Here is a 27,598-nt window from a genome sequence, read left to right on the forward strand (position 1 = left end):
TAATAAAGTATCTCGTATCTTTTTAGCCATTTGAAATATTTTACTCTTGAATTTTTGTAGTTCTCACAGAAATGAGAGTTCTCAAATGTTGTTTTCTGATTCGTATTATGATTCTCTACAATGAGTATTTTGCATTTATTTTGTACATTGAACATGCACTGGAGTGTTTTAATACTGCAATTGTTTCTGAACTCATGATTTAGGACACCTCCAAAATTACGATCAAGGCAGCTTTCATGGCAATAGGTGCCAAGAAATAGGCCTGCAGCCCGAACTGTGCACACCTCAGTCTGTCTTCTCAAATGAAATTCTGAAGTGAAAGCTTTCTGCCACCTTCTTTGTGGCAGTCCTGGTTTTATTCTTGTAAGGTCCTTGTACCCTTGCTGTTTGCTACACTCCACGTTCCCACCTTTGCTGAAGTTCTTCCATGCGCAGTATCCACTGGGGAAGGGATTAGCATTCCAAGCTAGTCCAAAGAGCTGGAGCAAACAAAAAAATAGTTAGCATTGTCACTAGCTTCTTGATGATCTTTTGACATGCTTGGAATAGTTTACTTTGGCCATGTAGATAAGAAAATAACCTACCAGCTAGTGCATAAAGTATGAGTGTATAACAGATTGCAGAAACAATTGTGCTTCTGATTAAAGACAATGAGACAATATCGCTGTGAAGGAAGAGTGAGATTCAAGAAGGTGAGTTTATTTGAAAAAAGATTGGGTGTGCATCCCAGTACAATTTTATATTTTGGACATGAAAATGTTAAATTTGCTTTGTATACTTACTAGAGTGTTGTCTATGGCATGTTGCCATTGCTAAACCAAACAGCATAGCAATAAAACATCTTTCCATGCTGGAGGAGGAAGTAGAAGATTAGTTTATAAGAAATAAATTGCATAAAACTATAAGAGAAATCCCAAGGGTCTCAAATGTGTAACACACTGGGGAGAGCTTGTTTTATACAGCTTTTAGGTTGAACTAAACAATATGAGTGTACATAATGTGTTTTCTTAAGGAGGCTCATAATGCATTTTATTTGTTTTTCTCATGAATTGAAAAACAGGTCTCTAGTGCTATAAATTGTAACCTTTTAGATTGTATTGCCCCAGTTTTCGTGCTTTATTCATACTTTATGTTTGGAGTTTGGTTGGTTTGGTTTTTTTTTCTTTTTTTTTTTCCCCACTGTCTCTCAACAGAAATATCTCTGCTGTTATAAGATTATACTAGCCTATGCCTTCACAGTGTTAATTGTTAATTACAGCTTTGTAGGCTGCATACAATTTTCTTTGCAAAGATTTCTTGTGTGGTCACAGTGAACCACTTTATATACATTAAAAGAAATGTGCTAGGGGAAGATATGTTACGATCTCAGTTTGCAGTTGAAAACCTGAACCTGAGGTAGAATTTGTGTTGTGCTTTGAATAGAAGAGTCCACTCATATGAATCTGAGAAACGTGGCAGGAGTTAAAAGGACACCGACAGACATGTAGACTAAGCAGTGACCTGAACTACAGTTTAAGGACTTTTCTTCATTTAACATAAGCTGCATAGCCCAAGAGCCATCTGTCATTTGATCTCAGTGAAAGTTTCTTTCACCAATCTTTTTCTTCTTTTTCTATTTTATGTAAAGAGGCAGATTTAGTGAAATCAAAACATTTCAAGAATGCATTTTGCCACATCTTTCCTTAACAAATGTAAACATTCCAAAAATTCCCTGTGACTGACTTTGACACATTTTTAAAATGATATGTTGTCATTTGGGAACTGGAATGATTTCTCATTTCAGCAAAACTTTTCATTTTATTTATTGTCATTAGAAAAAAATATAGCCTCAAACTCAAACCAAGATGCACTGATATTCCAGACTCCAAGGGCTTTCACAGGAACTTTTTTTTTTTAATTTGCTAAATTAAAAAAGAAAAAAAATATTAGGCTTTCCTATGTGCGAATATCTAGTGATCCAAAGGAATGATGTTTTCATCCTGCTTGACAACCAATTAACAGTCTCACTTCCCCTTCCTCTACATGGGTAGACATGAAATGTAGGTGTCATGAAACTCCGGAGGAGTTTCTTCAGAGCTCTCTGTGACATGACCATGGGCTAATTGACCTTGAAAGCAAGAGCCTTTGACTAAATGGTGGCACAGCTGTGGAAATCTTCTCAAGTTGGTGAGACAATTGCATACAAGGATGGGCAGATACAGTAGCAGCTACTTTTTCTGGGAAGCCCTTTATTAATGTGTTAATTGATGACTGCAGATTGACAAAATTGTGGTTTTGTATTTTTTCTTCCTCTTTCTTTCACTAACTGCTGCTTCTCCCCTCCACTCACCCACCTCCAAAAAAATTAAGAAGGGTTAAAGTTATGTTAGGATTCTGTGCCATGGATAAAATCCAGGCCCCTCCCCTGCAACTTCAAAGGGGCCATTTGCAGTGGAATGAGTGTCATTTGGTGGTAGAAGCAGGAAGCTATCTGGGCAAGAGGCACGACATAAATAAGCCAAGGAGTGGGGGGGGAGCAGCACCTGAGGACTGGTGCAAAAGTCCTCATACCTATGGGAGCACACAGGTTATTTCAGCTTCTGGGATGCAGCAGACAATTGCAGGGCACTTGCTGACATCCTGGGAGGGAAGCTCACTTCTCTTTGGCTCTGTGCCCTCCTGCTCTGCAACCCCCATAAGCACTGAGCATAGGAACAAGGGCTGATGTTCGGCATTCAATAGCAAACAGGGGACTGTCACACTGAAGCTAGGCGTAACCCAATGTTCTCTTCTTTCAGGGAAATCTGGCTTCACCTCCTTCTCTAGCTCATACGATTCTGAAATAAGCCACAGAGCCTCATTTGCTCTCTCTGTAGTCTAATGAGCAAAATAGAAAAATGCCTTTCCTTCCCACTGTGAAATGGACCTTTACTTTCATAAAGACAGAAAGATGGTAGTCCTGTCACATTCATTGTTGTGTGCAAAAAAGCTCACTTTATGCCTTTTCTTGGTCCTCACTGTTGTCTTTGTGTGCAGGTTTTTTGGGCGTAACTTATTAAATTTTTGCTTGCCTTGGATTCCTGCAGGCCTCATTTGGATACAATGCATGCTTGCCTCACTTCAGTTCCTGTAGACAGTGATGTATTTGATCTGCTGGCCTGAGATATGCATTTCTTTCAGAAACCCTAATGTAAACACTGGAATTAGTTTATAGCTGCGAATCAGCATCCAATGGCAATGATGATTTAAGGCTATGAAGAAGTGACATAAAAAAAACCCCTCTGCTCCAACTCAGCGTCTTAAGGTGGTTCTCTGTTCTCTTCTTTTAGCAACAATTAGAAAGACTGTAAAAAGACCTTCTGGTTTTCTTCTTATATTTTTCTTTTCTTTTGTTTTCTTTCTTTTTTTCATTTTTTTTTTTTCAGCACAAGGAAGTATATTTCTGCTGTGCTGACTTTTTTTCTACGCAGCAGACTTGGAGCTGAAACAGAGTCTTGCTGACAGGATTTAATATGAGGAAGTTTTGCAACATAATTTACAGCTGGTATAAAACTTCTTAGTGAATGTCAGAAGGTAACTGCTGTGATAAACTAGTTAGGTATGGTTGGGCATATTATCTGAGCAAGATGCTTTCCACTCAGACAAACACTCCATTTGGTACAGAAGTCTTTCAAGGCATCCACCCCAATTGTTAAAATCTACCATTTGATGAGCAGAGTTAGTTTATGTGCACATTAAAGTGGTAGAGAGACAATCCTTGAGAATTGCATTCTATTTGCAGAGACCAGTTTCAAATAAAAAGTGATGAATCTCTTATTTTTGCTTTCCAAATAAATTTGTCCAACATCCTAAAAATCTGAAATATTTAATATTGTCACACTGAGCAATAAGAAAAAAGGGTGTTGTGTTTTGTTTTGTTTTCAAAAAGATTTGAAGAGTGAAACCTGCTTTTTGTACATCTTGTTAGCACGTTTCACTGTAGTTGGCAGTTTGGAAACGGATGAAAAAATATATGTTTGTTTTAGCTGGCAAGGCTGCTCAGTGTATTGGCCTGAGCATTGATCTGAGCATCTGGATACCTGGAGTTTATTCCCAGCTATGCCACTGCTCTGCTGAGTGACCCTGAGCAAGCACCTCTCTGCCTCTTTGCTGCCTGCTTTCAAAAGACTTTTATCTGTAGAGCACCTAGCACAGCTGACTCCTGTCTCACTTGGGATCTGTGGGTGTTTCAGTCATGCAAGCGGTAGCAACAAAAATAACGATGCTGTGAATCAGCATAGCTCCACAGAAGCCGTTTTAAACACAAAGCAAAGAGTCTGGCCTACAGTCTTTTTTTCATTGTGTTTATGAGAAGATAATGAAGTAAAAGAGGAGTGGAAATGGTTCCTTTTTTCTCCCTTTTTGTGTTCTCAGAGATGTTCAAAGACTGGAAAAAGTGAATCTCTGGTTAGCCAGGATGTAGTTGAGGAATGCAATGCCCTTTCCTGTGGCTCTCACTGTGTGTCCTTGCAGTCAGTGGAGTCAAAACAGAGGAAAGTATTGTTTTTTCACTCTGCTAGACAGGAGAGGAGTGGAGCAAAACCAGGGACATGGTAGAAGATAGAGCAGTAATAAACAGAGTAGAGAGACAGTAATTGTTTCAGTGTCTCTGTCGTGGCCAACGTGCTTATATGAAGGTGTGGTCAAAACTCCTACAGCTGCTCCTGGAGGTACACGACTAAGCAGCTCATTGTGCACTTCTGAGGGGCCAACTGCTACTAGTAGAGAAAAGTCAGACAAAAAAAACCCTATGAGGCTTTGGCTAATACTGTTCAGATAACCAATATGATTGTTGATTGTGACAGCCAGCACATTCAATATTTTATTTACTTACCCTTCCTCAAAAGAGTTTTGAGTCCTCCACATAGTCCGTTTTGACAACACTTTTACTGCATTGACTGAAGCCAAGTTACTTGTTCGCATGGGTATGAAGGAAAGTCAAACCAGGCCCAGAGCTGAACGTGTGGTTGTAATTATAAATTATCAGCAGTGTTTTCCTTATCTGCTTTTCTTTGTTGCTCTTTTGAAAAGTATGATCAGTACAAGTGTTTGATACTCACCGCATGGTCAGCATTGGCAGATGAATGTGCTCATCTCAAGTGCCATGTCCTTGTAGCAGCATTAAGCCCATGTTAACACGTTTCCTAAGACATGCTCACTCTGCTGCCAGGCAATTTTATACTTCTGCAACTCAGAATGAGGGGTGAGTGTGAAGAATGGATGACAATTCACGAAAATAAAAACTGTTCTGTGATCTGAACTAAATCCTAAAGGCTTGGAGGTTATTTCCTCAGTTCACCCCAAGCACATTTTTCTTGAGCTGTAGACTTAGTGCAGATACCTAAATAAGCAATTAGTGCTTCAAAAGTGTTGTGTCTCCAATGATTCCAGTAGGATTTGCTCCTTCACTATTTTTAATTAACTGATAAGGGCTTGGAAACCTAACTCTAAGCAATTATTCCAGAAAACTTTGGATAATATCCTGTAACAATATTAATTATTCAGAACTAACAATCGACTGTTCAGTGCAAATTTGGAGGATGTGCAGTAAACAAGGTGTGAGACCACACACGGAACAAGTATCAAAATATAATATTTGTAAAAATGGTATGCTGTCATGTTCTTAAAGCTATATTAACAGAAGTAAAGTAAATTTGGACAACTAATGTTTTCCTAAGTTTTCACCACTTTATTCTGCAGTTTTAATATTCCTTCAGTGTAGACTTTTTATAATAACATGTACACTGGACCTTTGTTATACTGTGTTATGAATTAAATGTTCAATTATAAAGTATATTTACAAAAAAATTAACGTTAAAATGCAGTAGTCAAATTAACCAACTGTGGTCCTCCATGACATGTTAACCCTGCTTTTTATATGCTTGGTCACTTGCAGTCTATTTTACTAATTCAAAGAATTCACAACACGTCTCTCAGTCATTTCCAGGAATTTGAAAGAGCTCGTTTGTTTATTCTTAATTGCAACAGGCATCTCCACAAAATTCTTCAAAATATGCCAAACACTTCTTCTCCTCTGAAACAAAACTTTAAGCACCTAAAAATAACAATCTTTTTTTATGGGCTAATTAGTGCATCAAATTATTGCTCAGGCCCTTTATCTGAGGCTTTGGGTAAAATCCAAATGGAAATGAGCTTGGCCGGTGCATTTTAACCTACATTTGTCAGCCTCAGAAAGTCACCATGCAATTTAGCCCAGTTGGCAGCTCTGGTTAAGAGACAAGCAGGGCTGGCATAGCTGAGATGCTTCAAGCAGGGAAGACCGTAGCACTTTGACAGTACTGAGAACACACTTTCACTGTGTTTCCTGCTCCGTCCATGCTTTCAGTCCCTGCTTTCGCTCCTGCACTGTCAGGAACATCAGATGCAATTTGGTTATTTGAGACATACAATAAAACCACTTTTTAGGAAAGCAGTAAAATCCTCCTGAACATGGACATGCTATAAAATTAATAATAGTCCACTTCCAAAGCAGAAAAAGGATTCACCACTTTTAGTGTCATTATTTACAGCTTGCGGTACGCCAAGCCAACTGGTGCTCAGGAATCTCTCTTGCCAGTGTGGTTGCCCTGGGAGGCCATTCCCAGGTGCCTGACGCGGAGCCACGCCAAGGCGGGTGACGTGACGAGTAATGTGAGCATGGCAACAGATGTGTCTTCTTGGAGCTCTTGGTCCATCGGGCATGGGCGCTGCGGTGCAAGTGCAGGAGTAAAGGTAGTGATGGTTTGATTGCTTTGGCTGTGCCCCAGGACACCCCTGACATGGAGATACAGTATCTCAAGGATCCATGCTGTTACAAAACCGTAAAATAAATAAACAAACGAGGGTATTTTAGGCTCTGTAGCCATTGCATCACAGGAGCAGTCAGAGAAAAGGTTGTGGCTTGTGCCAGCCATGGAAGAGAGGACATAAGCGAACAAAACAAACTTTTACAAATTCTGCCCTAAGCAACAATTGCATAAACTCTTTCTGATATCAGAGAGATTGTAGACATTCCCTCTTCAGCTACAAATCAATGCACTTTATTAATTTTTTCCAGACACCTGACCTCAAGATCCATGGGATGTTGTGCATCTCACTGACAGCACAGTCCTTGATAAGTCTGATAACTCCTATCACAATAAAATCAGCAGAAAAAAAATAACTATCAAGCTAGCAAGCCCAGGATGAACGTCACTAAAGAATGAGGTGGTGAGGAGCAGGCGCAACTTTGGGAAGCAGCTAATAAACCTTTGCAGAGCTTTGAAAACAGCTTATTTTTTTTTAAGAGCTGGAGGTGAATAAAATCAAAACCTAAAGCTATTAATAAATTATCTCTCATTACTCAATGGAAGAAAACAGGTCCTGTGCAACTATATTTTCTCAGAAAAGAACTGCAAATAAGTATTAGGTATTTTATGGCTTGTAAAATATTTAGAAGAAAACATTTGTGCCTTATGTTTTTATTTGTCACTGAAGTTTCATAAATAAATTAATATGATTTATTGTTTTTCTTTTTACCCAAACCCTGCAGAATTTTGTCATGCTCTTAAAAATGTTTTACAAAATGCCCATGGAAGGTATTTTCATTGACAAAAAATAATCAGTCCTTCTTATTTATTTTTAATGTATCCATTTTTTTCAACTCTGTAAATATACTTCAGGAGACATATTGAGTCTCATACAAAACAGTGAGAAGATATTCCCAAAAGCAGAAAAAAGAAGAAAAGTATTTTAATTTATTATTATATAGAGCTATCCTTGAGGGAATTTCCAAGGTTTCTTCTATTTCCCATTAAAATCCCTCAAAAGAAGTAAAAAAGAATTTCTGCTAGGTTTTGCTATGATAGAAGTTGTCTCTTCATATTTAATGCCAAAATATTTGGATAACCAGTTTATGCTGAAGTAGAAAAATAATACTGACTGCTGTATTTCTTTTAATAGCTACCAAGACAATGCAGGTTGAGCAGGTTTAGCATACAAATGGGAGATGAAAGAGAGAAAATAAAAAAATAGATTTTGAAAGGACAACAATATTTATTGCTTTGTCTCAATTCAATGAAACCTAATTTTTGAAGGAAGTATTTTCATTATTGTTTCACTTTCTCATTAAATTCCACCCTGAAAATAACATTTCTTGTTCAGCAAATTACATCTTCTAGTCAGAATTCTTGCATTTGGAAAAAAATATATTTTCCTCCCACTTATACCCACTACTGTTTGTCTCTCATGTAACAAAGGCAAGACAGCTTGGATTGATTTCCTTGTTCATTTTTCACCTTCATTGAACGTCAGTGCAGGCAATGCAGCGTTTACTTAGTTAACATGTCTTTCCCAGGACCAGCTACTTTTAAAAAGCACTTGTCAGTAGAGTGCTTGAAAGAGCTGGATTAAGACAAGCTAGATGTTACTGCTGAGATGGTTAGGTAGCTGTTATCTAAGAACAGGCAGATTTTTACAGATCCTTGACTTTTTATAGTATTTCCTCATTCCTCACTCCTTACATTTTCTCTGCAGTCAGGAGAATGCAGCGGTGTGGGGGCTATCCAGAGGGAGTGGGAGATTCTCTGCTTCGGGCACAACAGGGTCTTCAAGACAAAAGTCATCTCTCAGTGAACGAGATACCATAGAGCTGCCTTGTGGCACCCCTTGCAGCCCTATTTTCTGTCATTCTGTGAATGCCTGATTAGCTCAGGTATTATGTGTACGTACAAGCAAACACATGTACCCAACACAATTTTGTCATGAGTGAGAGCATTGCTAAAGAAGCTGAGTTGAGTTACAGCCTAGATGCACGTGAGCAGGTTATACATCCAGAATTGAGAAAGTAGGTAATACTTTCCACCAGACTCAAGTAATGCAAGAGAAAGTCACTTAAGTGTGAGATACTTTAGCTGTTTAATATCCAGTAGTGAAGTAAATCTGAAACCTCAGGTGGCTGAGTAGTGCAAACTGTACAAACTAAAAGAAGGTCACTTGGTACATCTAGCCAAAAAATGACAGGGTCATTTGTGCAGCCTGCTGTGCTCTATGGTAAGCCAGTATGCCTGGTGCTGTGGAAGCGCTAAGAAATGATTTGTGAAATCTGCTGAATTATGGACAGTGGCAGTTACCTGTATATTAGGAAGAGGTTCAAAAGTAGGTTGCAGAAACCCCATTAAGATAAAACCTGCTCTGTAATACATACGAAGAAAGAAGAAAGATGAATTTTATTGTTTTCATGATGTCAGTCTCTAGGAAAGTTAAGTTCGAAGTTAAACTAAATTGTTTAAAAGATAAATGTTTAGAATAGACAACATAAGGACTCAACAAATAAGAAATTACCGATCTCCTGGTAATAGTGGCAAGTTTTGTAAATGTCTTTGCTAAGGTTTGAACACTTATTTTCTATTATTTCAAGAATCAGTCTCGAGGCAGAGTCTACACAAAGCATTAGCAGTTTAGAGTTTATGAAATCATACATAGCATTGGAAAGAGAGAAGCGTTAATGTTATTACTAAGATTGTGATTGTGTGAAATGTGCTACATAATTATTATCGTTGTTATGATGCGCAGAGATTTACCAAGAGCTCTGCCCCGTTATACTGGTTATCTACCAGCAGGGACAATAGATTGCCTCACAAAGCTCATGATTTAAATGCTTCTAAATAATTGATTAAATAATGTTTATTTCTGTTTTGTTTTCCTTATTAGACACTTTCTGAAGTGACAGCTGATTTAATTGGAGGACTTCAGTCTGGACTTTCACTCTGATAAAATGAGCACCTAAGAAGGGTGTGGTAATAAGGATACGGTGCTTTTGTACCAGAGCAACATTGACCAATTAATGCCACTGTATATGGTACCACTGTCTTTATAAAGGTGTCAGCTGATGTGGAGAAGTAATGTTAATTGCAGGAGGTTACGCATGTTGTCAGTAGTAGTGCCAGAGACTGAAGAGTTCATATGGTCAAGTATCTAGAATATACTCAGACAAAAAATTTCAAAGCTTATTTGAAATGATGATAAACCTCCACTCTTTATGTCAGACTCAGTAACTTGTCTGTCAGGCTGCTCTTGATCTGGTCAGTGAAAAGACTACAATGTAACTAGGAAATCCTATTTCCAGACAGTCCTATTCATGCCACATCTCTGCAAAAGGTACATAGCATCATTTGCCACCTGTGCTTTAGGCAAAATCAAAACTGAAGCCAAACCAGAAAGTTATGGCTCCTTATCACCATCTCAGTTTCCTCAGTGTTTGAATACAAAGTCAATTATGTTTTAGCCACATTAAATACTCTTCAATATTCATATTCTATTAATAAACCAGTGTTCTTTGTTCTACTATTGCAAATCTTAATGAAATGAAATGGTTTAGCTGGGCTTATTCAAAACTGAATTTGTGAAGTTACAAACAAATCTAGTTTGTGCTTCCTGATTATCATCATAAAAACCACACCATATTATTTCTGCTCCCTGGGGGACAGACTCTCAGGTGTTGTACACTGGCATAATGGTTCACTTGAATATTATTTCAGTGACTGATATCAACTGAGGATCCTGCCCTAGTATTAAATTACATTTTGCATATTTTCCTTTATTGGTTGCTTACCTGACTCGTTCCAAGGGAAGGAAACGATAGCATGTGACTTAGTTAATTAACCATCCAGAACAAATAAATTGAAAGAGAATTGATTTAGGTTGGATATAAGGAAGAAATTTTTTATGATGAGGGTGATGAGACACCGGAACAGGTTGCCCAGAGAAGTTGTGGATGCCCTATCATTGGAAGTGTTCAAAGTCAGGCTGGGCAGGGCTTTGAGCAACCTGGTCTAGTGAAAGATGTCCCTGCCCATGGCAGAGGGGTTGGACTAGGTAATCTTTAAAGGTCCCTTCCAACCCAAACCATTCTATGACTATATAAAAGTTAAGCAGCAAAATCTGCTCTTTGGAAACAAGCTGCTCACAACAGTGCAGCAATGGAGAACTGTCTGTTGGCAAAATCCCTTTAGTGAATCAGAAGGTCTGGATGCAAGTCAGGAATTACTTATTGGGGAGGTCCTATGGTCTCTATTAAGCAGCATACATGACCAAAATGGTCTTTTGTGCCCTCCAAGTCTATTGAGCTGTAGTCTGTGAATTAATGATAATTGTGAATAATTTCTGTAAAAGCATTCATGCAAGAAGGCGAAAGCAATAAGGAGTAACTTTTGAAAAGCTTAGCTGTACACAAGGGTACTGTACACTGGGCATGCCTGCTCTCTGTATGACTTCTGTTGAAATTGATGGGAGTGGGGAGAATTTCCACCTTTGTGCAGACTACAGTTTGAGGCAGTGCCCTGTTGCCATTTTGCCATTTCCAGGGGAGACTATAGTTTCAGCTGTGATAATAGCAAGCAATATAACCTGGAAATGAAATAACTGTTTGTAAAACCAGTCCACAGCCAAAATACTGCAGCTGGAGCTGAGAGCAAAGATGCAGCATGACATTAACAGGGTCAGAGTTACAATTAAAAGACCCTGCCATATCCAGCTTGGAGATGATTTTTGTTTTCGGTTTCCAGTAGCAAACTGAGCTACTGAGTTAAGCTCATTGGAAGAAGTCAGAATTCATAGCGGGCATTATGACTTTCTCAGTATGTTCAGATACTACTTCTGACTTTTCAAGTGGCAGGGGTTTGGGGGGGGGTTGGTGGTTTTTTTTCTTTCTTTTTTTTTTTTTTCCCCCAGAGGGTTTGCTACTTGGCTTTGCTAGGAGATGTGGGAGATAAGATGGCAAGAGAATTTTCCAACTTCTGCTTCCCCGATGTCTTAATGAATGTTAGAAAATTTTCTATATTATGTCAGTTTTTATGTATCTCACCCCTACTGAAATATAGCACAGAGGTCCTGATGGTATCACTAATGATGAATTGGATCTCAGATCAGTATCTAAATTTCTTATTCTGCTGCTTTCCAGTTTTACTTGAATAGTAGCTGGTTGCCCAACCCACCCAACCCTTTCTAAGTGACTTAGAGAAAACAAGCTTGCTGAGTTTGCTGCATTGCTTCAGGGAGGGTAAATTTTATAGGGCAAATTAATTTCTATTGGCCCAGACAAATCTAGTCTGCAGTACCCAAAGAGGAAAAAAAAGGCAATCAGGGATGTCTAAAAGCCCATGCAGGAACCTTTAACCATTTATTAACCTATTCTAACTATACATAAACCTGATATTAGGTCAAGCCCTATAATTTAAAAATACAATTTTATACTAGTCAAAAACAATGTGCCTTCCATCAAGTTGGTATTTAATCTTATTAGCAAGCAGAGGGAAGGAAGACTGAAACTGGCTGAATATCATACTATTTAGTTATTTTGTTTTATTAAGAATGAAGTTACTTCCATACCACATATCATTACTTTTGTATGGAAACCATGGATTTTGGGGACTGCAACATACAGTTCAAGTCAGTTCCCTAAAAGTGGGAACTGAAATTCCTAAGAAAAAGAGAGAGAAAATCAGAATATTCCTGTGCTGTTTTGTGTCATGAAGGCCATATCCTGGTGCCACCGAAGCTGGTGGAGCCCTTTGGGAGGACCCTGAATTGCTGGGGGAGGTCTGGGATCGCCCCAGCCTCATGCTCACATTGAATCAAAACAGTCAGCATTGAAGAGGAAGGTGTTTGCGGCAGTATGAGGAGGCCCAGCCTTCTTCCTCTGCTGTGGGAAGGAAGATCACTGGGGAGATAGCAAAGAGGATGAAGTAGTTTGTGGGGGGAGATGTGGATTCTGTGCATACCTCAGCAACCTCTTTCAACAGGAAATGAAAGCTACCCAGATAAGGTGTTGATTGCCTCACTGACACTGCCCTGGGCTGCAGTTATTGCAGCTTAGGCTACGTGCAGACTTGAAGAGAACTTTAAAAAAAATAAACTGAAAAAAAAACCCACCACACATGAAAATCAATCCTTCTTGTCTTGAAAATCAACCATTCCTGCCATGACTTGAATCTAGAGTTCACTGTTTAACCTTAAAATGTTGATAGCATCACAAACAATCCCAACAACTTCAGGAATTCAGCAATTTCATACCTTTAACTAGGGATCAGTTGTGGCAAAGCCATGCAGATATCTAACACCAACTGAGTCCCCACAGAAAAAAAAATTTAATTGGTCTGTTTTGAAAGTGAGGTTTTGATTTTTATATTTTTTATATATACCTTGTAATGCAGTACTACACTGACTTCACAAGCAATGTTTAAATCCTTCAGTTACTTTTGGAATTATGGGCCTAAGGAAAAAAAGGAAAAGAAAATCTGAATTTCACCAGCCCCATAACATGGTACAGAAGCAAGAAAATCACAAATAAGTCTTTGAAACACAGAGCTGGTGTGGCAAAGTGTAACTAAAAAGTTACAAAGTAAAACAGTGATCCAAAGACAGCTGAATCCCACACAGGCATATTAGACAGTGTTGAGTGACAGGCAATAAAAGATCAAGTTCATGTCCTTTCGACTGCTGCAAGCAGAAAACTTAAGGTGCTGAGTCTGACCAAAGGCATCAAAGAATGAAGAAAGTCATGGGATAGTGTGAGTCATTTGGAAAGTGATCTTCAAATGCTCCTCTCTCACCCCCACCCTTGAGAAAGTCAAAGTCAAGTGAGTTTGTGGAGGGGATCCACAACATGGAAGATGCTGTGCAGGCTGAACAAAATAAAGACGAAGTATTTTATGTTGGAAAGAGATAAGTCCATTAGTATCAGACTCCTCATACCTCTCAGCTCAAGCTGGGAAAAGAATTTTTGGAGGATCACTACTATTATTAGAGTCTGTTATTGCAATACTGTGAAATAATTCTGTCTTGACTCTATATTCTGTTGGGCATAGTCAGAAAGTAAGAGACAATGGGCACCTCTATACTAGTATTTTAGTTCAGAGAAGAAGTGAACCTTGGAAGAGCGTAATTTGGTTGTTCCCACCTATTGCTCTTTGGCTCTTGCCATGCAACTGCCTTGGAGATTGTAAAATGGATTTCTTTGGAGTGAAATGAAACTAAAATATGTGCTTCTCTAATGTCTTTTACTTCTCATCTGAAGTAAAACCCCTGAAGCTCCTTTAGCATGGATGTTGGACCCTCGGCAACAAGTGTTTTACTCTGGAGAGCTACTCCTTCTGGACCACACCACTTGTTATTGTAGGAGCCAATGGAGTCTCACTCTTTTCACCTAACTTTATCTGTCTACCATATATATTTGATCCAGGCACCTGTAACCATTAGAAGGAAATAATGACTTCAAAGGTGTGATTTACCAATTTGAAATTCGATCTTCTGCTCAGATGAATCATATGCTCAAAGCTACTATTTTCTCTGCAGTAACAATAAGAAGAGTCTAGGCGATGAGATTCTGGGTAGATGTTCACCCAGTGAGTCCCACCCTAGTTAATTTAAAATAATGGTATTGGCGGAGAATAGGAAATAGAGTCACAAAGATATGATTTGACTTTTCTGAGGCCACCTGAACTGACCAGTGCTGGAGATGGGACTTGACCTCACATCTTTCAACTCCTAGTCAAATGTCCTCTCTTTACACACAGTAATGATCAGAATTATTCAGCATGTAGCATGGTAACTTAATCTTTATTTATGTCATATAAGAGGGGTTTTTTATTAGAATTGCAGGGCAGAGCTACCACTGACAAATCTCTCTATTTTGTATCCATGAAGAGGAATGTCTCAGTTTTCCCAGAATTGTAAAATTTTGCAAATACTTACGTAAATTTCCTATTTTGCATCCTTTACATCACTGAGCATATTATGAACATATGTTATGCATTGAATTACACTGACTATACTCAATCTATAATATTATTTTTTATTTGTCAAGCAGTATCTAGTGAGGTCTTTTATGAATAGAAGAGATCCAGTGCCCTGGATTCAGTGTCCTTGTAAGTATAAACATTAACCTGAACTAGGAAAATAAAATTAGACCCACAGTTCCTGAAACTGTTGATATTAAGTTAATTCAAAAAGAAGAACAATAAAAGTAATGACTTGCTTTTTGTTTCTATGTGTCAGAAATACTGTTAAAAAGTGGTATCAAAATATTCTGTCATGTGTCATGTTGAGTGTGTTTTTACTAGTTTTCCAAGTTATCTGGAAACAATAGCAGCAACACTTTTAGATGTAGATAGCGGTGTGTTCGGTTTTTATTTGTAATGAGTCACTGGGTGAGGAATCTTATTTGCATCATATAGTCAGAGTCATGTTTGTATTTTAAACATAAAGTCCTGCAAAAGGTAGCAAGAATCTTAACAACCATTCTAATCAATATTCTGAAGCGGGAACTGAGGCACAAGTAAAAGTAAAAAAACCTCCTGCACTTTACCTCAAATCCTCCCTGTCCACATAACATGATTTTAAAGAAATGAATTGCAATTTACAGCGTGGCAGTAGGGGCAATGCTTAAATAAAACTGAAAAGAACAAGATCTTCATGCAGAGAGGTTTAAAAAACAGCACTGGGAAATCCAGCTGCCTAAGATTCGTCCTCTGCAGAGTTAAAGACCTGGTGCCAATTTTAGTAGCTCCGTTTTAGCAACATGCACCCCAATGTCTGGGTAACCTTTCTGTGGCACTGCAGAGGCAGAACATCATTTTAAGATATGCAGTCATTTTTTGGAGGAGAATACCTGTAAAGAAATGAGGCATAGTTGGAAGGACTGTGTTTCAGATGCTGGGCTGAAGAAAGCTAGGAAAAACCACAGCAGATGGCTAAAAGAAGATTGTAATCATATTTAGCTTTTCTCACTTCACAACTTCAATAGCCATTTCGTGCCAGGGAACCCAGCGCCTCCGGATGTCCTTTTAATCCTGCTCATCTTTCTCTTTCTCTTTCTTACTCTTCCAGTTCTTGCCAGCCTGATTCAGACAGTGTTGCAAAACTACAGTCCCAAACAGACTGTTGCTCTTTCTGGTTATCCCACAGCAAAGAAATTGGAGAGACCTGTTTCTTCTGCCACTTCTGTTTCTGATGCCACCTGATGTACTTTGCAAGATCTGTTTTAAATTTAGAGCTTTGTAAAGAGACCATAAGTCTTAAAAGCTTTTTTAATGCATCAAAATTTGAGGAAAAGACTTATGTTCACTGATGAGTCTCTAAACAAATATTTCTTCAGGGATCCAGTTTTTCTTCTGGACTAGATCTCAAGCTAATACTTGTGTGTCACCTAAAAAACCAAGTCCATTGTAACACATTTTCCACTTGAACAGTAATCTAATGATGGGCAGCACAGTTTGTGTGGACTTTGCAAAGGTGTGGGATCCTGCAAAGAGGAAGAAAATTCTTGCTGCTAGGACCACAAAACTTAAACCTTTATGAATGCAACTCCTTGCGGCAGGCAACCTGAAGACAAACAGCTAGGAAGAGCAATTCTTATGGCTGATTCAAACTGTTCAAAAGGGCATTTATTCTGAAAGAGGCATCTTTGAAAAGGTGTGCAAGGAAAACAAATTCAAAGTGCAATGCATTCTGAAAACATGAAGTGCCAAATGCAATCCAGATGGTGAAAGCAATACTGTAAATGGAGATTCAGTAGGGACACTTGAGCAGTATACAGACAGCATACACAGAAAATAAAGAAATTTATAGTCTAAGAAAAAGGAAGACAAAAGACCTTTTCTTCCCCTCCACCAAAGCATGATGTAGTGTCCCTAGAACACCAAAGTGTGGTCAACATAGGACATGACCCATGGAGTATGGTTCTGTCATGCAAGATGAAATTCTCTGGATTTATCTCCTGTTTACTCAGATCCATGTAGAAATATAAAACAAAATAAAATAAAATAATAAATAAAATAAAAAATATAAACATTCAAATAATATTTGTCTGCCACCAGCTGAGGTACTCAATCTCCACTGTTTCACCTGAAGCCAACTGTGTTTGATTTTGGTTTTATTTGCTCCTCAGTCACAAGTGCTTCATTCTGCAGCTTCCTACCTGTGCCAGACCTGTGTAGGAGTGCTCTAAGTCTCAGAGACACTTTTCTTCCTGAAGTCTTTCAGCACTGCAGATGCATATTAGTATCTAAAACAATCTCTTCACCTGTGCAAAACCAGAGCCGATTCCACAAGCTTTTTAAGTACTTTAATCTGTAAGAACATTGGCCTCAAAGAGAGTACTTTGGCACTTGAATTTAAAGATACGCTTCAGAAGATTGCTAAATTTGCTCAAAACACTCAATCTGAATGAACAGAAATCTTGGGCTGGAAGAAGTGGGCCTTATCCTGAAAGTGCTGACATTTACTTTGGCACACAGCCTACCTTTGGGACTGCAGATTGCTGGTTAGCTGTCACCTAAATCTTTCTTTGCTGCACATATTACAGAAAGGCTTGAGGATTTATCTTCTGTTTTCCCCCTTAAAGATGTCTTTAACTGCTAGGCCTATGTGCAATGTCCCACGAGAACACCAGAAACAGAGAAATGGGAAAAGCTTCTTACAACATTAATACTAATAACTAACCTTTGCTCTGGCCTGTAAATAATTTTCCTTTGGCTTGGGTGGCCCTCAAGCTCATGGGATGTCTGAGAATGTCACTGTTGTCAATACATAATAAGTAATAAAAATTAAACAATTAAGATATCATTTTACTGTAGGCATCTAGAGAAGCTATATTATTTGAGGATTTCACTGTTGCATGAAATACCGATCTTTATACAAACAGTATAAAAAGAAAGCGCTTTTTAAGAAACGTTCTGTGAAAGATTTACTGGTTTTTAGTTGTATTCTTGTTCAATAGATGAAAAAAGCTATACAAACATCTGAATTGCTAGGCAAAATGCTCTGGATACAACACGCATTTGCTGTAGCAGTAAGATAATCTTTGTTTAAATACTGTAGTCAAAATAGCCAAATGTAATGCCTGTGTGTCAAATTTCCTTAGCAAATTAAAAGTATTTCCTCACAAAAGTTTAGAAAATTGTTTACTAACCTGATGGAATTTAAGGCATCTTTCTTTCATTAGAGTTTCTTTTCTATCAAATTAAGTTTACTTCATTTCTTCTGAGCAAGACACCCTGCAATTGAATTTAGAATAAAAACAGAAATTCATTTTGGTTTTTGGATAATAGAGAACAGTTTCTCAGTTAATTTAATATGTTTACAGGACATATTATTAAATACGGTTCAACAAAATCAATCCAAATTACCTCAATATTATATTTTATCTTTTCATATTTCAGAGTACATCTCTTTTTGCACAAGCTTTGACACTGATTTCTAACACATAAGCAATACATTTTGTCTCTACTGAGTAGTATTTATTGCTTCAATCTAAGGGCTTAAAGTCCTCAACTGTACTACATCCTGATTCTCCTCCTTACTTTATGGAACTAATATAGCAAGGAGGAGTTTAAGTACAAAAGTCACTCAAGGTATATATGTCAAAGACCACAAACATATGTTCCTTAAATTGACCAGAGGTTTACATTCAGTAAAGAGAAAAATTAATCTGTTGTATCTGAGCATTCTTTCCTTAGCTCTAAAACGTGACTAATACTGGCAAGTTGAAAGACTTAGAAATTAAGATCTTGGCTATATGTATACTGGATTTATGGAGTGAAGATGAAAATCCTCTCCTCTCCTCTCCTCTCCTCTCCTCTCCTCTCCTCTCCTCTCCTCTCCTCTCCTCTCCTCTCCTCTCCTCTCCTCTCCTCTCCTCTCCTCTCCTCTCCTCTCCTCTCCTCTCCTCTCCTCTCCTCTCCTCTCCTCTCCTCTCCTCTCCTCTCCTCTCCTCTCCTCTCCTCTCCTCCTGTAAAATTTTTGTCAACACAGATCTTTGTGCTTTTTCCAGGAACCTAAAATACCCAGGACTGGCACTGGCATATCTCATGTGTTGTGTCAGCCAGTTTTGACTATCAAGGGATTGCAAAACAGACACAAAAATTAAACCCGAAACTGCTTCAGTAGGCAACTTGGAGAGAAATTCCTCTGCTGTTCCCTTTTTCATTTCTTTGCTTTGAACAGTTGTTCCAGTTAATGGTAAGTTCCCATCCCCCAGCCTCCCCACCAGATATCTAAAATTGGGTCTTGTTTCTTAAAACAAAACAGCCTTTATGCTTGTAAAGCTCTGTGTTCAGAGTACTAAACACAAGACTGATCACTACTTTCTTCTTCTATTTAACATGACTTTTGTCTTTTAACAATTTATTTCTGAAACATATGTCTTAAGTATCATTTCCCTTTCTTCTCTTATTTCTTCCAATTTTTTTTTCTGTTTTTCATTTCTTTTTTCTGATGAGAATAAAGGGAGGGTGATAGCTCCTGATCCACCATTTCAGATTCGACTGTGGGACAGAACCTGTCTGTAAACTGAATCCCCACCATCCCCTTTCCTGTGCAGAGAAAAGGTTGTTGTCTGGTGCTTGGGTCTAGTCCTGCCCGCGGGAAGACCCTTGCAATCTTTTCCATGAACCACAGTCCATTGTGAAAGAGCTCAGGGAATGAAAAATGCACAGAAGCATTTTTATTTTCTTATCAGAAATAACTCTTAAAACCCCCACAAAACTCCAACCCCCCCCAAGCATATCCTAGCTTTAGAAAAGAAAAAAAAAAAAATTCCAGAACAACAATTCATTGCAAATAAAAGTTTTAAAATTCTTATGAATTAAAATATAGTGCCTTCCCATTATCCCAGCATTCTATTTGACTAAAAAGCTTGAATTGAAAACAAAATAAATATTTGGTGACAAAATGGCTGATACTGAAGCTAGTAGATGAAAATAACTGAACAATATTTGACCCTCTGGTTTGCAAACGGGATTTCAACTAGGATTTTAGTAGAAATTTGTCCATTAGTTACCCTCATTTCTGAGAGAATATCAACCTTCAGCAGTCAGCCTACCTCTGTGAACGACGGGCATGTAACCTATCCAGAAGTCATCTAAGTTAATAGAAACTAATTTCTCATGAGCAGAGAGCTCAAGTCTCCTGGGGTCTCATCAGAATGACAGTACTTCTGATTTATACCCATGTAACAGTGTTATTTATAGAAGGAAGCGCCTCACAACAAAATCAAAATATTATTCCTTATTTCCCCTGACTGACAGCTGTTCTCCTCTGGAATATATGTATGGCTTCTCTCCTTCTCGGAGCCTTAGAATCTTTTACCTTCTCTTTATATGAATTCAGAATTATTAAATGTAATGAATCATCATATAGGATAGCTATTAAGAGATGATAGCTAAAAATGGGGTTGAATTCTCCATTTGAAAGAAGAATGTGATTATTTTTTTTTAATATGCATTTGTGTTGATGGCAAAGGAAAGAGTGTTTTATAAAGGTTGTCTCAAATGAGAAAATCTCCTTTTGCAAACAGCGGTTCTATTAGGCCAAAAAGCCATGGATCAGAGCAGAGGTGATTCCTAGAGCAGCCATCAGCACGTGTTCTGTGCAGCCCCCAAATTTTGTAGACCTTTGCCTCTCCTCCCCTCCACCTTCAAATCCAGACAGCTTCCCCTTTTTATTTTGGCAATGTTTCAGAGAGTTTGTGAAAGGTTGCTGGCCTGGTACATCTTTCCTCCTGCCTGTAAAGACAACTGTTCAGAAGTGTCACTGCACTTCTGAATGTTTCAGGATGTGACCTCAGATAGCTTGAAGTCTGGTATCTTGCAGCTTTTAGGTTTAGGTAAGAAAGTGCTGTGGGAAAGCTATCAAATTTTTTTTTTTTTTTTTGTAATGGGATGCATATTCTGTTTCTGCCTCTGCTAGCTAGTGGGAAATTGAAACTTAACAGGGACACTCTTTCAGAAGTGTGAAGGCTTATCTTGAATCAGGAGACACTGGACATTTAAAGAAAAGGTAATAAACAGAAAAGAAGCTGGATCTGGAGGAAAGCAACAGCATCTGTTAAAAAACCTCCTTGCAGAGATTTGAAATGCTGGGACTGAGTCTGAGGGAAATGGCTGGGAGAACAAGCACAGATGAAAGAGGGCATGCCATTAAAACACGCAATGCTAATAAGTGGGTAATGCCTCCGCACAGACTGTGTTTGTGTGTATGTACACCCACAGCTCCTTGCCCTTGTATTTTTTAATCTCCCAAAGGAGTGTGAATACTTTGCAAACGTGTCATTTTTATGGCATGACATTCCTTATAAAGAAGAAAAAACCTGGAACAAATTAGTTATGTTTGTAGAGACATTGACTGATATATGGATGAATCTTTATTTTTAGCTAGTCTAACCTTGTGACAGCAGAAGTGCAGAAGAGAACTAAATACTCTATATTTAAAGTCATTTAAGAATTGCTTTTGGCACCACTACAGAGGACTAACCTTTGGTGTGCAAGTGTACGCTGGAGTTTTTTACTGGTATTTAAATCTGGGCCAGGAATCTGGAAGGAGTTGCAGTCTTCCTTCTATTGAAATCAAACCTTTTCCCCAGGGCTATTCACCCATTCCAAGGTCTTCTGAAGCATGGGCATGGGGAAGTTTCCAATTTTCTCAACACTTTTCTAAGACATTCTGTAGTACTGCCTATGAAAGAAGCACATGGAAATCGCATGCAGACAGAGGAGAAATTCTACTAAATGCCAGGGACTTGCATCTGGTGCCTGCATCAGACTGAATATCATTATTTGCTGTCCTTCCTGTAGAAGGGAAGAGTTCCCTATTGATGACAGCTTGCAGCATTCTTGCTCTTTTATTAAAACATCTTTTTAAAACAGACCATGGACCGCAATACCTGCACACAATCCGAGCAATGAGGCTTTGCACCGGAGGGGAGAAGAGGCAGAGGCAGAACATCCCTGATGTGGCTGCTGGGATCTTCCTCCCTAACCCTTGTGCTTGAAGTAGTAGCTGGGAAGGGAATTCCCGCCTTTCTAGGACTATATGTTAGCAGCCCAGGAGTCATTCTAGCACCCAAAAAATCTGCATACTCTGTACAAGGCTCCAGAGAGGCTTCCCCTGCATCAAAAGGCAGGAATGTGATGTTTTGGCTCCTGGTATTGAAAGACTTGGTATCATAAGGAAGTTACAATTTCAAATGTATTGGATGAAGAATCTCTTCAACCTGAGCAGGTATTCCCTACTTCCATGTGACTAGAAGCGAGGCCAGTCCTCAACTAGAATTTGAACAAATTGATTCTACTGTAAACGTTTGTTTTGTTTGTTTTGTTTCAGGAATGGCACAATTCTCACGAGAATGCAATATATCAGCCTTCCTCAGTCTTAAAAGGAACTCCTTTGATGCTCAAAGTTTTTATCTTCATTCTCCAAATATAATATTCACCTATCTTTTCCAAATATTTCTTTCATTTCCATTTTGCTTTACAGTCTTGGAGTTGCCACTGCAACATCAATTGCAGTTACCATATTTTTGCAAGGAAAAACAAACCAGAGAGGCACTCACCTGGTGGTGGCATAATTTGCCAGAGCTCCATTGGAAATCAGCGGTTGAAAATCCAATATGTAGAAGTCTTTTTCCGGGAAGAAACAGAAAACAGTGGAAACTGTCACACACATCTCTATCATCTGCATTTGGAATGGTTTGAATCTGGGACATTCCACATATATCTAAACTTTCAAGTGCTGCTCTAAACGAAATTAAACATTTGATATCTCTCAGTTCATCAGGATTATCTCTTATATCCTTGGTTTTCACGTGGAAATGAGATACATTTATCCAAACAAATGGATAGCATTCCTTGTCACCATGATGATAAAGCTGGCTAGATAGTTATTCATATGAGTGAGGATGAGACATACTTTTCCCACAATGGTAAAATAATGTTTGTCTTGGAGTACAGTGAGGCACCCACTGAGATGCATCACAAAATGCCCCAGCTGCTTTGACAAAAGAGAAAAAAAATTGCCAGACCTCCAAGTACAGGGTGAATAAATAAGCAGTATAAATAAGGGAAGAAATAAGAAGCAATTGCCAGGCCCTCAGTCCTAATGTGTGCTGTCTCCACAAAGTCCCATTTGTGGCCTCAGAAATTATTTCTTCTATTTTAGTTTGTTTTTAAAATACACGCCACAGAGAGAGGAGTTTTCCAGCACTCAAATTAATGTATAGAATACTGCAGTGGTAAAAGAAACTATGCTAGCAATGCATATGTAAATTTATTTCTGCCTTTGAACTCTGTTTATACACCACTCTCGAACTCAGCTGCTAATATTTAGCACCAGTATAGTCCTTGCTTACAGCATTTTAGTGCCAAGGGGAAAAAAAGGGATTTCCTTTTCTTAGCAAGGGATTTCAATAAGAGAGGGGGAAAAAAAGACTGCTCTTGTTGAACTTTCCTCACACATAACTTTTTTCATTAGCTGTGAAATGTCCACATCTGCAGCTAGAAAAAAAACTGATAGATTGCAGTGATCCAAAATGATACTATTATAAGGGAAATATCAGCAATTCTGTGATTCAACATGTACTTTCCTTGTAAAAGAAAGCCAACACAAAAATACTTCTGCATCTAAGATCAATAAAAATGTCCTAATTTTCAAAGAAATATTCTCATAGACTTGTCAAGAGAAGTAGTACAAAACTGCATTGCTCAAATGTCATTGCTTCTTGGAGAACAGCAAATTTTTCTAACACCCAGATCAATGTAGTGTAGAGTCTTAATCAATTCAGACTGAAATACTTTGAAGTTCTTACACAAAAGCCAGCTGGTGGAAGTGTGTTGTAAAAAGAACTAGCTGAATTATTCATTGTGAATAATCTGTGTTACGAATTTACCCTCCCACTGCCCCACCTCCTTTTCGGGAGTTGTCCGCAATGCAGTCCTCATCTCTCTGAGTGTTTGGGAAATGGTTTATATTGATGCATTTTTGTATGGTTGCAAGAGTTGCTAGATCTCCTGAAAACTATTATTTAAGTTACTACATTTTGTAACTTACAGTGTGTGAATACAACACCATCTAGTAAATCATTTTATGGTATTATTTCAGTACACTGATGGGATGATTGAAACTTTTAAACTTAGAGATTCATGAATGACTGAGGTATGCTATTTGGTTGTCTCTGTAAAATGAACTGATATATGATTACATTTTCTGGCCTGCACTTATCCCTTGTAACTTTAGACTGTAAACTAAGGTGGCTAAGTGAGATGCATAGGCACACTATATAGGCTCTTTCTCTAACTGAGGATGAAAAATTGGCACTCACAGAGGTTGAGGCAGGTCTTCTGTGCAATTATTGCTCTTCAGAGGTGCCTATCCCTTCCCTTTATTAGATTGGGAATGTAAAGGGACTATGAACACCAGGTTGAAGAGTTAAATCTGGGTCTAGATAAGATTCCTTTGTTTAAAGTCATCCTTATGTAACACAGACAGGAGACTATTTAATTCAGCTAACATCAAATGACTCCTTTCTGAGGTTACCTTTATGGTCAGTAAGGAAACATAAGTCCTTCTAGGGAGTAAACCATTTCATCCTGAGTAGACTTACAAAATAGCTAGATGATTTATACCCTAAAGGCTTATTTCTCATAGGGTCTTGTAATGGGAACTTAAATTACCAGCCCATATCTGTGTATCTATGATGAGGATATCTACATTCAGTTAAATTAATCTCACCTACAAATCTCACCCACTCAGGTTAGCACTGATGAATATTAGCAGCACCAGGCCTTTTCCTGCTGCTGGAGAAACATTTCTATTGATAACACAGAGAAATGAGTTTTCAGTGTCATTGGTACTTGTGAAGTGTGAAGTATTCAATGACTCCTAATTCTTTTTCAGAGTTATCACCCCAAAAACATAATGAAGAAATATAACATTACTTACTTGCTCTGCAGGTGGATTACTACATCAGGAACCCACTTATACTTTTCTTTCTAAATAAGTCCTCAAAAAGTCATCTTTATTTGTCTAAGAAAATTCAGGCTAAGGGGATACTTCTTAGCTCTACAGATGCAACAGAAGGGTGACAAAATATCTGAGTGATAAGATTTTTGTGCACTGACTCAAAAATAATTGGGTATGAGCTTCCTGTTAATAAGTTTACCTGTGAAATGAAGATGGTTCTAGCCATCAAAGGACTAAACAGCCTTTTGAAACAGCCTTCCAAGAGATTATCGTCAATAAAAAAGATGGAGTTTGATAGGTTTATGAACAAGACTGCATGATGTTGGGTCTATTTTAGCAGGAAGGCTGGACTTTTGATGGCCATTCTAATGCTGTGTTGCTGCTAAAACCATTGTTAATTCTTAGAATCATTGCCTGTCAGAAGTTTGAGCAGATTAAAATAGTGCTTTAACCATTTGAGAACTGCTGTTAATTCTATTCATTATATACACCTTCAACAGTGAGCTAGCTAGATAAAACTCTGTCTAACTGCCTGTCATGCAAAGAAGCCACTTTCCTATGAACACCTGTCTGACTCATTTATGCGCAGCGATGCATGCAACTTACTAGATGTGCTCATGCCAGTTATTCAGGAATTCACATCTTCCTTTGGCTTATCAGCATCTACCAAAGAGGCATGCAAATGCTCACTAATCTAAAATGCATTTCAGAAAGCCATATGTATATATTGTAAAAGATACCTATATATGTACAGAGGCAACTGATTAGAACTATTGATTATATGCGGAATACACACACACAAAAAAATATTTTCAATGTTATTAGTTAAAAAAAAATGCTTAGTTCATAGATACACTTTCCAGGAAAAATATCATTCATTGTTTGGAGACAAGATTGAAGTATTACTTTAAGTGATTACAGGTGGTACTAAATTTGTCTTTTCATACTCTACTCAGCATACGTGCTAGTGCAGGGGTGATGGAAGGAAAAGAGAGGAAGAGGAAATGGTATGTTATTTTTATATTGCCTCTTTTATCCTACAGTTGGCTGGTATATGACCTTACGTCTTCTTTTACCAAGTGAAACAACTCCAGGAATAGAAGTCAGTAGCCTGAGATAATGAAAACCTGGAATCACTCTTGCACAAATGGTCTTGTAAGAAGCTGGGGTGGTCAGCACAGATTTTGCCGACTTGTGATGTGTTGATCCTCTGTCATCAGGCTCAGTTAATAGGGTTAAACACTACTTTTGAGAGATTTGTGTTGGTATTTCCCATGTGAAGTAGTCATGATGAGGATCACGTCCTTCGATACAGATGATGTCTTATCCACAGTGAAGAATATGTTCTACGCTTGGCTATGCCCTTTGTTTAAACTTGTCCCTTGACTTTCTCAAAATAAATGGAGCATACGAAAATACACTAGGGGTATCTTGCTAAATACTGTGGCCAGCTCAGACGTGCCAAAACTTAACCTCAAACAGGGGGTTCCTAGTTATTGGTACAATAGTGTTGCTAGGGCTGAGAGGGTGTAAAAAGCACAAAATGTTCCTGCCCACAAATATGCTGGAGAAGATACAAAATAAGTCAGTTTCCTAATATCTTGATCTCCGTCTCATTGACTTTTACTAACGTTTAACTGCTTCATTTTCCCCTCACAGTTTACTGACACCAAGGCTAAATTAGTGCATGTTATGGCTAAAATGCACCAGAATCAAACCAGTTTAATTTTATGTCCACTTGATGCTAGTACAGAGGAAATTATATTCAGCTTATAGTTTGACCAGCTATTCTTCAAAGGATTGAACTATGCTTTTCTTTTGGGGGTTTCCTAAAAAGCACTATCTAATACATTTATCCTTTAGTAACTTTTAGATATAAAGGGAAAAGTTCCAGTTTAGATCAGGCTGTTTTCAGAAATAAGGCTTTCAGCGTCATTATTTGCAGCTGGATTCAAATTAGGGGAGTTAAGGGTCAGCACTCTCCTTGGGGAGTGTTTGCTTCTCACAGAGAATGATGCAGTGGAAATGTGCCCCCAGCTTGCACAGGGGCTTGGTGCTTTCTTCCTGATCTTCTAAGATCTGCTTTAATTGATGAGGACAGTATTTTTAATAGGGTAAGTCTTAACCCTGCCCAGTGGAAAACATATTCTCACTGGCATGGAGAATTTTGCTGCTATAACAGCCTGAGGCATCCTTGTTACTGTTTGGTGGCTTGAGCTCTTCCTGGCAGCTTGTCTCCACCTGTGATATTGGAAGACTTATTTACTTATTACCCTGCACTGAAGTCTCAGCTGATATGTACAAGGGAATGACTTTCATATATCTGCCTTATAAAATAGAACCCTTTCATTTTCTAAGTACCTATTTTCTGCAGCTGATGTGACAGCTTTAACCACAGTTATTTTCATTTTTGCTTTAGAGACATGTGGAAATGTGTACATAAATACTGTTCCAGTGCACTGGATATACATTCATAAAGCATCACAGAGAAAAGATGATTCAACAGTCCTGGAAAATAGAAAAGGTTATGGGTGACATTATGAGAGAAACTTCTAGGGAGCAAGGCTACTTTCAGGGATAAAAGAAAAAAGCCCCAGTTATCGAAGAGGTAACAGTTGGTGACCTGCTCCTCCACCTGGGTGCCCACAAGTCTATGGGGCAGGATGGGATCCACCCGAGGATACTGAGGGAGCTGGCAGAGGAGCTTGCCAAGCTGCTTTCCATCATTTACCAGCAGTCCTGGTCAACCAGGGAGGTCCCAGCTGACTGGAAGTTAGCTAATGTAATGCCCATCTATAAGAAGGGTCAG

General features: G+C 38.4%; 1 long non-coding RNA gene across 6 annotated transcripts; it reads left to right on the forward strand.

Moving 5' to 3' along the window:
- Nucleotides 1-626: 626 nt before the first annotated feature.
- Nucleotides 627-25,245, forward strand: LOC148053377 (uncharacterized). 6 transcript variants are annotated; one of them, XR_015708866.1, is made up of 8 exons: nt 627-692; nt 6,549-6,750; nt 9,709-9,789; nt 14,072-14,274; nt 14,864-14,921; nt 15,883-17,317; nt 18,827-19,014; nt 22,156-25,245. It is a non-coding gene; the product is annotated as an uncharacterized LOC148053377 (long non-coding RNA). The 6 variants fall into 6 exon arrangements; XR_015708864.1 differs by having other exon boundaries at nt 14,072-14,921; XR_015708865.1 differs by lacking the exon at nt 15,883-17,317.
- The last annotated feature ends 2,353 nt before the right edge of the window (nt 25,246-27,598 follow it).

This window comes from Nipponia nippon, unplaced genomic scaffold, assembly GCF_047370975.1.
Source record: "Nipponia nippon isolate SJK-2023a ecotype South Korea unplaced genomic scaffold, ASM4737097v1 scaffold_4, whole genome shotgun sequence".
Classification (NCBI taxonomy): Eukaryota; Metazoa; Chordata; class Aves; order Pelecaniformes; family Threskiornithidae; genus Nipponia; species Nipponia nippon.